This window comes from Pelobates fuscus, chromosome 12 (genome assembly GCF_036172605.1).
Source record: "Pelobates fuscus isolate aPelFus1 chromosome 12, aPelFus1.pri, whole genome shotgun sequence".
Lineage (NCBI taxonomy): Eukaryota > Metazoa > Chordata > Amphibia > Anura > Pelobatidae > Pelobates > Pelobates fuscus.
This window is the reverse complement of record NC_086328.1, coordinates 74,247,891-74,260,556: the sequence shown is the minus strand read 5'-3', so window position 1 is coordinate 74,260,556 and position 12,666 is coordinate 74,247,891. Positions and strand designations below refer to the sequence as shown.

The following is a 12,666-nucleotide window of genomic DNA, read 5'->3' as shown; positions in this document are numbered from 1 at the left end:
TCCAAGGAAAGTAAAACTTAAGGAATCTGCTATTGGTTTGCAATGTACAGAACTACAGAAGAAGACATGCTTGGGGTATTGTTCATTCGGCTTTTTAAATTGCGAGCAATCTTATGAAAAAATATATCAATCAATGTTTCTATATCATAGGATGAAGAATTACAGTTTCCCTAAAGAAGCAAGTGATTATATTTCTGAATGTATTAAGTTTAACTTTTGACACTTAAATTGTTTCCTTGTTTTTTTAGATGTAAAAATGGGAAATGAAGACAAATTTGCAAATTTGGCTGGCTGTTGCTCATGCTTTTATGGAAGAACATTATGATTTAGGGACTTCTAAAATGTTTGACATGAACTATTTTTCACGCAGACCAATTGACATATTAGCTTCTTAAGATTAATGCTATCTAAAGGAAATGTTCCACCAAGATTTGAACTCAGATCTCTGGATTCAGAGTCCAGAGTGCTAACCATTACACCATGGAACCACTGGTGGTGGCTTGACTTTTTTCATTGGCTCCGAACACTGGTGTGAAGAGTGCGAGTGATAACTATGACATCACAAATACCCTCCTCCAACATAAATAGAAAAAAAGGGTGGCATTATAGTTTTATAGATGCTGATGATCATCTTTAGCTTTGCTCTGCATTTTACCAACAGAAAAATATCAAAAGTAACTTGAATTTTAACTTTGTTTTGTTCACTGGCCAAGAACTCAAAATGACTTCCAGTTTTTTACACCTTTTAACACCACATTCTTTTATAAATACTATTATCATGCTTTCCAACTCTCTCACATCTTGATATGTCTTATTCCTCTAATCACAATAGGTGAATAATGTCTACGTGAATTCACGTGATCACAATTTTCATGTTTTCTCAACCAACGGGTGCTCTTCGTTCATCCGGTCCAAGTGAGGCAGGTAACGACAATCTCAAAGCAAACCCTACACCAAAAGCATCAAACAATTTTATCTTTGAAGTCTGTGACAAGCATTTTAAAAGCCTTGGACATTTGAGCCCATATAGCAGAAATGCCTGTTGTAAAAGATAACCTAGCATTTGGAGGAATCAGGCTCAAGACTCATATCTTACCACTAAACTAGCTTTTACATTCTCTTTAAACAAATCAGACGTTTATTTGACACTTTTGATTCTATATCCAAGGAAAGTAAAACTTAAGGAATCTGCTATTGGTTTGCAATGTACAGAACTACAGAAGAAGACATGCTTGGGGTATTGTTCATTCGGCTTTTTAAATTGCGAGCAATCTTATGAAAAAATATATCAATCAATGTTTCTATATCATAGGATGAAGAATTACAGTTTCCCTAAAGAAGCAAGTGATTATATTTCTGAATGTATTAAGTTTAACTTTTGACACTTAAATTGTTTCCTTGTTTTTTTAGATGTAAAAATGGGAAATAAAGACAAATTTGCAAATTTGGCTGACTGTTGCTCATGCTTTTATGGAAGAACATTATGATTTAGGGACTTCTAAAATGTTTGACATGAACTATTTTTCACGCAGACCAATTGACATATTAGATTCTTAAGATTAATGCTATCTAAAGGAAAGGTTCCACCGAGATTTGAACTCGGATCGCTGGATTCAGAGTCCAGAGTGCTAACCATTACACCATGGAACCACTGGTGGTGACTTGACTTTTTTCATTGGCTCCGAACACTGGTGTGAAGAGTGCGAGTGATAACTATGACATGACAAATACCCTCCTCCAACATAAATAGAAAAAAGGGTGGCATTATAGTTTTATAGATGCTGATGATCATCTTTAGCTTTGCTCTGCATTTTACCAACAGAAAAAAAGTCAAAAGTAACTTGAATTTTAACTTTGTTTTGTTCACTGGCCAAGAACTCAAAATGACTTCCAGTTTTTTACACCTTTTAACACCACATTCTTTTATACATACTATTATCATGCTTTCCAACTCTCTCACATCTTGATATGTCTTATTCCTCTAATCACAATAGGTGAATAATGTCTACGTGAATTCACGTGATCACAATTTTCATGTTTTCTCAACCAACGGGTGCTCTTCGTTCATCCGGTCCAAGTGAGGCGGGTAACGACAATCTCAAAGCAAACCCTACACCAAAAGCATCAAACAATTTTATCTTTGAAGTCTGTGACAAGCATTTTAAAAGCCTTGGACATTTGAGCCCATATAGCAGAAATGCCTCTTGTGAAAGATAATCTAGCATTTGGAGGAATCAGGCTCAAGACTCATATCTTACCACTAAACTAGCTTTTACATTCTCTTTAAACAAATCAGACGTTTATTTGACACTTTTGATTCTATATCCAAGGAAAGTAAAACTTAAGGAATCTGCTATTGGTTTGCAATGTACAGAACTACAGAAGAAGACATGCTTGGGGTATTTTTCATTCGGCTTTTTAAATTGCGAGCAATCTTATGAAAAAATATATCAATCAATGTTTCTATATCATAGGATGAAGAATTACAGTTTCCCTAAAGAAGCAAGTGATTATATTTCTGAATGTATTAAGTTTAACTTTTGACACTTAAATTGTTTCCTTGTTTTTATAGATGTAAAAATGGGAAATAAAGACAAATTTGCAAATTTGGCTGACTGTTGCTCATGCTTTTATGGAAGAACATTATGATTTAGGGACTTCTAAAATGTTTGACATGAACTATTTTTCACGCAGACCAATTGACATATTAGCTTCTTAAGATTAATGCTATCTAAAGGAAATGTTCCACCAAGATTTGAACTCAGATCGCTGGATTCAGAGTCCAGAGTGCTAACCATTACACCATGGAACCACTGGTGGTGGCTTGACTTTTTTCATTGGCTCCGAACACTGGTGTGAAGAGTGCGAGTGATAACTATGACATCACAAATACCCTCCTCCAACATAAATAGAAAAAAAGGGTGGCATTATAGTTTTATAGATGCTGATGATCATCTTTAGCTTTGCTCTGCATTTTACCAACAGAAAAATATCAAAAGTAACTTGAATTTTAACTTTGTTTTGTTCACTGGCCAAGAACTCAAAATGACTTCCAGTTTTTTACACCTTTTAACACCACATTCTTTTATAAATACTATTATCATGCTTTCCAACTCTCTCACATCTTGATATGTCTTATTCCTCTAATCACAATAGGTGAATAATGTCTACGTGAATTCACGTGATCACAATTTTCATGTTTTCTCAACCAACGGGTGCTCTTCGTTCATCCGGTCCAAGTGAGGCGGGTAACGACAATCTCAAAGCAAACCCTACACCAAAAGCATCAAACAATTTTATCTTTGAAGTCTGTGACAAGCATTTTAAAAGCCTTGGACATTTGAGCCCATATAGCAGAAATGCCTCTTGTAAAAGATAACCTAGCATTTGGAGGAATCAGGCTCAAGACTCATATCTTACCACTAAACTAGCTTTTACATTCTCTTTAAACAAATCAGACGTTTATTTGACACTTTTGATTCTATATCCAAGGAAAGTAAAACTTAAGGAATCTGCTATTGGTTTGCAATGTACAGAACTACAGAAGAAGACATGCTTGGGGTATTGTTCATTCGGCTTTTTAAATTGCGAGCAATCTTATGAAAAAATATATCAATCAATGTTTCTATATCATAGGATGAAGAATTACAGTTTCCCTAAAGAAGCAAGTGATTATATTTCTGAATGTATTAAGTTTAACTTTTGACACTTAAATTGTTTCCTTGTTTTTTTAGATGTAAAAATGGGAAATGAAGACAAATTTGCAAATTTGGCTGGCTGTTGCTCATGCTTTTATGGAAGAACATTATGATTTAGGGACTTCTAAAATGTTTGACATGAACTATTTTTCACGCAGACCAATTGACATATTAGCTTCTTAAGATTAATGATATCTAAAGGAAATGTTCCACCGAGATTTGAACTCAGATCTCTGGATTCAGAGTCCAGAGTGCTAACCATTACACCATGGAACCACTGGTGGTGGCTTGACTTTTTTCCTTGGCTCCGAACACTGGTGTGAAGAGTGCAAGTGATAACTATGACATCACAAATACCCTCCTCCAACATAAATAGAAAAAAAGGGTGGCATTATAGTTTTATAGATGCTGATGATCATCTTTAGCTTTGCTCTGCATTTTACCAACAGAAAAATATCAAAAGTAACTTGAATTTTAACTTTGTTTTGTTCACTGGCCAAGAACTCAAAATGACTTCCAGTTTTTTACACCTTTTAACACCACATTCTTTTATAAATACTATTATCATGCTTTCCAACTCTCTCACATCTTGATATGTCTTATTCCTCTAATCACAATAGGTGAATAATGTCTACGTGAATTCACGTGATCACAATTTTCATGTTTTCTCAACCAACGGGTGCTCTTCGTTCATCCGGTCCAAGTGAGGCAGGTAACGACAATCTCAAAGCAAACCCTACACCAAAAGCATCAAACAATTTTATCTTTGAAGTCTGTGACAAGCATTTTAAAAGCCTTGGACATTTGAGCCCATATAGCAGAAATGCCTGTTGTAAAAGATAACCTAGCATTTGGAGGAATCAGGCTCAAGACTCATATCTTACCACTAAACTAGCTTTTACATTCTCTTTAAACAAATCAGACGTTTATTTGACACTTTTGATTCTATATCCAAGGAAAGTAAAACTTAAGGAATCTGCTATTGGTTTGCAATGCACAGAACTACAGAAGAAGACATGCTTGGGGTATTGTTCATTCGGCTTTTTAAATTGCGAGCAATCTTATGAAAAAATATATCAATCAATGTTTCTATATCATAGGATGAAGAATTACAGTTTCCCTAAAGAAGCAAGTGATTATATTTCTGAATGTATTAAGTTTAACTTTTGACACTTAAATTGTTTCCTTGTTTTTTTAGATGTAAAAATGGGAAATGAAGACAAATTTGCAAATTTGGCTGACTGTTGCTCATGCTTTTATGGAAGAACATTATGATTTAGGGACTTCTAAAATGTTTGACATGAACTATTTTTCACGCAGACCAATTGACATATTAGCTTCTTAAGATTAATGCTATCTAAAGGAAATGTTCCACCGAGATTTGAACTCAGATCGCTGGATTCAGAGTCCAGAGTGCTAACCATTACACCATGGAACCACTGGTGGTGGCTTGACTTTTTTCATTGGCTCCGAACACTGGTGTGAAGAGTGCGAGTGATAACTATGACATCACAAATACCCTCCTCCAACATAAATAGAAAAAAAGGGTGGCATTATAGTTTTATAGATGCTGATGATCATCTTTAGCTTTGCTCTGCATTTTACCAACAGAAAAATATCAAAAGTAACTTGAATTTTAACTTTGTTTTGTTCACTGGCCAAGAACTCAAAATGACTTCCAGTTTTTTACACCTTTTAACACCACATTCTTTTATAAATACTATTATCATGCTTTCCAACTCTCTCACATCTTGATATGTCTTATTCCTCTAATCACAATAGGTGAATAATGTCTACGTGAATTCACGTGATCACAATTTTCATGTTTTCTCAACCAACGGGTGCTCTTCGTTCATCCGGTCCAAGTGAGGCAGGTAACGACAATCTCAAAGCAAACCCTACACCAAAAGCATCAAACAATTTTATCTTTGAAGTCTGTGACAAGCATTTTAAAAGCCTTGGACATTTGAGCCCATATAGCAGAAATGCCTGTTGTAAAAGATAACCTAGCATTTGGAGGAATCAGGCTCAAGACTCATATCTTACCACTAAACTAGCTTTTACATTCTCTTTAAACAAATCAGACGTTTATTTGACACTTTTGATTCTATATCCAAGGAAAGTAAAACTTAAGGAATCTGCTATTGGTTTGCAATGTACAGAACTACAGAAGAAGACATGCTTGGGGTATTGTTCATTCGGCTTTTTAAATTGCGAGCAATCTTATGAAAAAATATATCAATCAATGTTTCTATATCATAGGATGAAGAATTACAGTTTCCCTAAAGAAGCAAGTGATTATATTTCTGAATGTATTAAGTTTAACTTTTGACACTTAAATTGTTTCCTTGTTTTTTTAGATGTAAAAATGGGAAATGAAGACAAATTTGCAAATTTGGCTGACTGTTGCTCATGCTTTTATGGAAGAACATTATGATTTAGGGACTTCTAAAATGTTTGACATGAACTATTTTTCACGCAGACCAATTGACATATTAGCTTCTTAAGATTAATGCTATCTAAAGGAAATGTTCCACCGAGATTTGAACTCAGATCTCTGGATTCAGAGTCCAGAGTGCTAACCATTACACCATGGAACCACTGGTGGTGGCTTGACTTTTTTCATTGGCTCCGAACACTGGTGTGAAGAGTGCGAGTGATAACTATGACATCACAAATACCCTCCTCCAACATAAATAGAAAAAAAGGGTGGCATTATAGTTTTATAGATGCTGATGATCATCTTTAGCTTTGCTCTGCATTTTACCAACAGAAAAATATCAAAAGTAACTTGAATTTTAACTTTGTTTTGTTCACTGGCCAAGAACTCAAAATGACTTCCAGTTTTTTACACCTTTTAACACCACATTCTTTTATAAATACTATTATCATGCTTTCCAACTCTCTCACATCTTGATATGTCTTATTCCTCTAATCACAATAGGTGAATAATGTCTACGTGAATTCACGTGATCATAATTTTCATGTTTTCTCAACCAACGGGTGCTCTTCGTTCATCCGGTCCAAGTGAGGCAGGTAACGACAATCTCAAAGCAAACCCTACACCAAAAGCATCAAACAATTTTATCTTTGAAGTCTGTGACAAGCATTTTAAAAGCCTTGGACATTTGAGCCCATATAGCAGAAATGCCTGTTGTAAAAGATAACCTAGCATTTGGAGGAATCAGGCTCAAGACTCATATCTTACCACTAAACTAGCTTTTACATTCTCTTTAAACAAATCAGACGTTTATTTGACACTTTTGAGTCTATATCCAAGGAAAGTAAAACTTAAGGAATCTGCTATTGGTTTGCAATGTACAGAACCACAGAAGAAGACATGCTTGGGGTATTGTTCATTCGGCTTTTTAAATTGCGAGCAATCTTATGAAAAAATATATCAATCAATGTTTCTATATCATAGGATGAAGAATTACAGTTTCCCTAAAGAAGCAAGTGATTATATTTCTGAATGTATTAAGTTTAACTTTTGACACTTAAATTGTTTCCTTGTTTTTTTAGATGTAAAAATGGGAAATGAAGACAAATTTGCAAATTTGGCTGACTGTTGCTCATGCTTTTATGGAAGAACATTATGATTTAGGGACTTCTAAAATGTTTGACATGAACTATTTTTCTCGCAGACCAATTGACATATTAGCTTCTTAAGAATAAGGCTATCTAAAGGAAAGGTTCCACCGAGATTTGAACTCGGATCACTGGATTCAGAGTCCAGAGTGCTAACCATTACACCATGGAACCACTGGTGGTGACTTGACTTTTTTCATTGGCTCCGAACACTGGTGTGAAGAGTGCGAGTGATAACTATGACATCACAAATACCCTCCTCCAACATAAATAGAAAAAAGGGTGGCATTATAGTTTTATAGATGCTGATGATCATCTTTAGCTTTGCTCTGCATTTTACCAACAGAAAAAAAGTCAAAAGTAACTTGAATTTTAACTTTGTTTTGTTCACTGGCCAAGAACTCAAAATGACTTCCAGTTTTTTACACCTTTTAACACCACATTCTTTTATACATACTATTATCATGCTTTCCAACTCTCTCACATCTTGATATGTCTTATTCCTCTAATCACAATAGGTGAATAATGTCTACGTGAATTCACGTGATCACAATTTTCATGTTTTCTCAACCAACGGGTGCTCTTCGTTCATCCGGTCCAAGTGAGGCGGGTAACGACAATCTCAAAGCAAACCCTACACCAAAAGCATCAAACAATTTTATCTTTGAAGTCTGTGACAAGCATTTTAAAAGCCTTGGACATTTGAGCCCATATAGCAGAAATGCCTCTTGTGAAAGATAATCTAGCATTTGGAGGAATCAGGCTCAAGACTCATATCTTACCACTAAACTAGCTTTTACATTCTCTTTAAACAAATCAGACGTTTATTTGACACTTTTGATTCTATATCCAAGGAAAGTAAAACTTAAGGAATCTGCTATTGGTTTGCAATGTACAGAACTACAGAAGAAGACATGCTTGGGGTATTTTTCATTCGGCTTTTTAAATTGCGAGCAATCTTATGAAAAAATATATCAATCAATGTTTCTATATCATAGGATGAAGAATTACAGTTTCCCTAAAGAAGCAAGTGATTATATTTCTGAATGTATTAAGTTTAACTTTTGACACTTAAATTGTTTCCTTGTTTTTATAGATGTAAAAATGGGAAATGAAGACAAATTTGCAAATTTGGCTGACTGTTGCTCATGCTTTTATGGAAGAACATTATGATTTAGGGACTTCTAAAATGTTTGACATGAACTATTTTTCACGCAGACCAATTGACATATTAGCTTCTTTGGTTTGAACTCGGATCGCTGGATTCAGAGTCCAGAGTGCTAACCATTACACCATGGAACCACTGGTTGTGACTTGACTTTTTTCAGTGGCTCCGAACACTGGTGTGAAGAGTGCGAGTGATAACTATGACATCACAAATACCCTCCTCCAACATAAATAGAAAAAAGGGTGGCATTATAGTTTTATAGATGCTGATGATCATCTTTAGCTTTGCTCTGCATTTTACCAACAGAAAAAAAGTCAAAAGTAACTTGAATTTTAACTTTGTTTTGTTCACTGGCCAAGAACTCAAAATGACTTCCAGTTTTTTACACCTTTTAACACCACATTCTTTTATACATACTATTATCATGCTTTCCAACTCTCTCACATCTTGATATGTCTTATTCCTCTAATCACAATAGGTGAATAATGTCTACGTGAATTCACGTGATCACAATTTTCATGTTTTCTCAACCAACGGGTGCTCTTCGTTCATCCGGTCCAAGTGAGGCGGGTAACGACAATCTCAAAGCAAACCCTACACCAAAAGCATCAAACAATTTTATCTTTGAAGTCTGTGACAAGCATTTTAAAAGCCTTGGACATTTGAGCCCATATAGCAGAAATGCCTCTTGTAAAAGTTAACCTAGCATTTGGAGGAATCAGGCTCAAGACTCATATCTTACCACTAAACTAGCTTTTACATTCTCTTTAAACAAATCAGACGTTTATTTGACACTTTTGATTCTATATCCAAGGAAAGTAAAACTTAAGGAATCTGCTATTGGTTTGCAATGTACAGAACTACAGAAGAAGACATGCTTGGGGTATTGTTCATTCGGCTTTTTAAATTGCGAGCAATCTTATGAAAAAATATATCAATCAATGTTTCTATATCATAGGATGAAGAATTACAGTTTCCCTAAAGAAGCAAGTGATTATATTTCTGAATGTATTAAGTTTAACTTTTGACACTTAAATTGTTTCCTTGTTTTTATAGATGTAAAAATGGGAAATGAAAAGCACCAAAAGCATCAAACAATTTTATCTTTGAAGTCTGTGACAAGCATTTTAAAAGCCTTGGACATTTGAGCCCATATAGCAGAAATGCCTCTTGTAAAAGATAACCTAGCATTTGGAGGAATCAGGCTCAAGACTCATATCTTACCACTAAACTAGCTTTTACATTCTCTTTAAACAAATCAGACGTTTATTTGACACTTTTGAGTCTATATCCAAGGAAAGTAAAACTTAAGGAATCTGCTATTGGTTTGCAATGTACAGAACTACAGAAGAAGACATGCTTGGGGTATTGTTCATTCGGCTTTTTAAATTGCGAGCAATCTTATGAAAAAATATATCAATCAATGTTTCTATATCATAGGATGAAGAATTACAGTTTCCCTAAAGAAGCAAGTGATTATATTTCTGAATGTATTAAGTTTAACTTTTGACACTTAAATTGTTTCCTTGTTTTTTTAGATGTAAAAATGGGAAATGAAGACAAATTTGCAAATTTGGCTGACTGTTGCTCATGCTTTTATGGAAGAACATTATGATTTAGGGACTTCTAAAATGTTTGACATGAACTATTTTTCTCGCAGACCAATTGACATATTAGCTTCTTAAGAATAAGGCTATCTAAAGGAAAGGTTCCACCGAGATTTGAACTCGGATCACTGGATTCAGAGTCCAGAGTGCTAACCATTACACCATGGAACCACTGGTGGTGACTTGACTTTTTTCATTGGCTCCGAACACTGGTGTGAAGAGTGCGAGTGATAACTATGACATCACAAATACCCTCCTCCAACATAAATAGAAAAAAGGGTGGCATTATAGTTTTATAGATGCTGATGATCATCTTTAGCTTTGCTCTGCATTTTACCAACAGAAAAAAAGTCAAAAGTAACTTGAATTTTAACTTTGTTTTGTTCACTGGCCAAGAACTCAAAATGACTTCCAGTTTTTTACACCTTTTAACACCACATTCTTTTATACATACTATTATCATGCTTTCCAACTCTCTCACATCTTGATATGTCTTATTCCTCTAATCACAATAGGTAAATAATGTCTACGTGAATTCACGTGATCACAATTTTCATGTTTTCTCAACCAACGGGTGCTCTTCGTTCATCCGGTCCAAATGAGGCGGTTAACGACAATTTCAGAGCAAACCCTACACCAAAAGCATCAAACAATTTTATCTTTGAAGTCTGTGACAAGCATTTTAAAAGCCTTGGACATTTGAGCCCATATAGCAGAAATGCCTCTTGTAAAAGATAACCTAGCATTTGGAGGAATCAGGCTCAAGACTCATATCTTACCACTAAACTAGCTTTTACATTCTCTTTAAACAAATCAGACGTTTATTTGACACTTTTGATTCTATATCCAAGGAAAGTAAAACTTAAGGAATCTGCTATTGGTTTGCAATGTACAGAACTACAGAAGAAGACATGCTTGGGGTATTGTTCATTCGGCTTTTTAAATTGCGAGCAATCTTATGAAAAAATATATCAATCAATGTTTCTATATCATAGGATTGATGTAGAATTATTAGAAACCTGTATTGAACCTGTGTTGAATTTTTGCACTAACTCCATTTTAACCCACATTACCTGACAGATCCTCCATTTTAAACTACATTACATGACAGAATTACCTAACAGCATTTAGTGTAATGAATAGAGACTGTATTTTCTATAAAGACATGACTAACTCCGGAATTATTGAATCTCCTGTAACATGCAACAAAGTATAACCAAGGCCATGAGAAGCTGGCCTAATGAAATGTTCTATTCATAAAAGAACCCTGCACCTGACCACGAGTCTGACATCACTAACTACCCAAAATGACGCTCAAGCCCCCCTTCCCACCGAGTAAGCCTCGTGCTGGGTAAGATGGCGCTTGAGCCATCTGTCCACACCCGTGTCCAGAACAATACCACCTCCCGGTGGGAGGACACCTAGCTAACCACAAATAATATTGATGGGTGGACATTGACATAGCCACTTAACATTTAATCCAATTAATGATGTTTATTTACTGATATCTCAATAATCCATGATGATGTAATTTTGCTCTTATATGGGTCTGCAAGCCCGCTTTTCTTCAGATGCCATTAAATTTTCGCGAAGTTATTTTAACCTGAACTCTGTGTGTCAGTGTGAATTTACTTCTGCGTATATGCAATTTAATCATCTCAGATTTGGACAGGAACAGATAGATTTTTAAACATATTTGTTTATTTCTAAATTAATCTACATCAATTTGGCACCCAACGTGGGGCTCGAACCCATGACCCTGAGATTAAGAGTATCATGCTCTACTGACTGAGCTAGCCGGGCTATGGCCTCTGGCTGGTAAGCCGTCCTAAGGAAGACGCTGTTGGACGGAGGAATCCGGGGGGAAGGAAAGGAGATTGATCACCTCCCTGTACACGGTAGAGACTACTGCAGAGTTTATCCGGTATGTTCCAGCCCCTTTGTTTGACCCGTCCACGTGTCTGTGACTGCTACCGGGAGGACATCAAAGACAGGTAATATCTTGCCCGGTGTCTTGTTGTTACCCACCTGTTTACCTGCACTTAGTCTATCTGTTGCCTGGGAGTGTTTGTACTTGCTTGTTTAGCTTAAGTGCCCGGGTGGAGTGTTTGACTGTGTGCCCCTTTTGGGATAAAGGGGGGTGGACCTGTGGTGTTTGCCTGGGGGTCCTCTGTTGCCTGTTTACCCCTTTTAGGAGCCACGTGGCTGTGGCTGTAGGGAAAAAGGGGGGTGGACCTGTGGAAGATTTCCTGGGGGTCTTCTTTGCCTGTTTACCTCTTTTAGGTGCTGGGTAGCTGCAGCAGTAAGGAAAAAGAGGTTGGGGGAATCTGTGGAGGGGGTGTAGACTCATTGCTTCCTGGGGATTCCCCATGGTGTCACTTTGATAGCCTAGCTAGCCTCATTGTGCACATAGCTCTGCTTGCAGAGAGGTGGTACCCTCCAGCTTCGAGCGCTGAGGCTGGTGGCATTCCAATTTTTATTTGTGGTGCGTGGATTCGGGCAGGCATTGCTGTCTCCATCACCACGGGGTAGTGAGACTTCTGAGTGGGTTCATAGGGGCGCTACGAGGGTGAGGATAGTGGTGGCCACACTTAGTGGACTGCTG

The 12,666-nt window shown here is 36.3% G+C and overlaps 7 non-coding genes across 7 annotated transcripts; all 7 read right to left on the bottom strand.

Moving 5' to 3' along the window:
* Window positions 1-416: 416 nt before the first annotated feature.
* On the bottom strand, window positions 417-488 carry TRNAQ-CUG (transfer RNA glutamine (anticodon CUG)). The gene has a single exon. It is a non-coding gene; the product is annotated as a tRNA-Gln (tRNA).
* A 1,090-nt stretch (window positions 489-1,578) lies between these two features.
* On the bottom strand, window positions 1,579-1,650 carry TRNAQ-CUG (transfer RNA glutamine (anticodon CUG)). Its single transcript has one exon. It is a non-coding gene; the product is annotated as a tRNA-Gln (tRNA).
* Window positions 1,651-3,902: 2,252 nt separating this feature from the next.
* Window positions 3,903-3,974, bottom strand: TRNAQ-CUG (transfer RNA glutamine (anticodon CUG)). The gene has a single exon. It is a non-coding gene; the product is annotated as a tRNA-Gln (tRNA).
* Window positions 3,975-5,064: 1,090 nt separating this feature from the next.
* Window positions 5,065-5,136, bottom strand: TRNAQ-CUG (transfer RNA glutamine (anticodon CUG)). The gene has a single exon. It is a non-coding gene; the product is annotated as a tRNA-Gln (tRNA).
* A 1,090-nt stretch (window positions 5,137-6,226) lies between these two features.
* TRNAQ-CUG (transfer RNA glutamine (anticodon CUG)) lies at window positions 6,227-6,298 on the bottom strand. Its single transcript has one exon. It is a non-coding gene; the product is annotated as a tRNA-Gln (tRNA).
* A 1,090-nt stretch (window positions 6,299-7,388) lies between these two features.
* Window positions 7,389-7,460, bottom strand: TRNAQ-CUG (transfer RNA glutamine (anticodon CUG)). Its single transcript has one exon. It is a non-coding gene; the product is annotated as a tRNA-Gln (tRNA).
* Window positions 7,461-10,160: 2,700 nt separating this feature from the next.
* On the bottom strand, window positions 10,161-10,232 carry TRNAQ-CUG (transfer RNA glutamine (anticodon CUG)). The gene has a single exon. It is a non-coding gene; the product is annotated as a tRNA-Gln (tRNA).
* Between the last annotated feature and the right edge of the window lie 2,434 nt (window positions 10,233-12,666).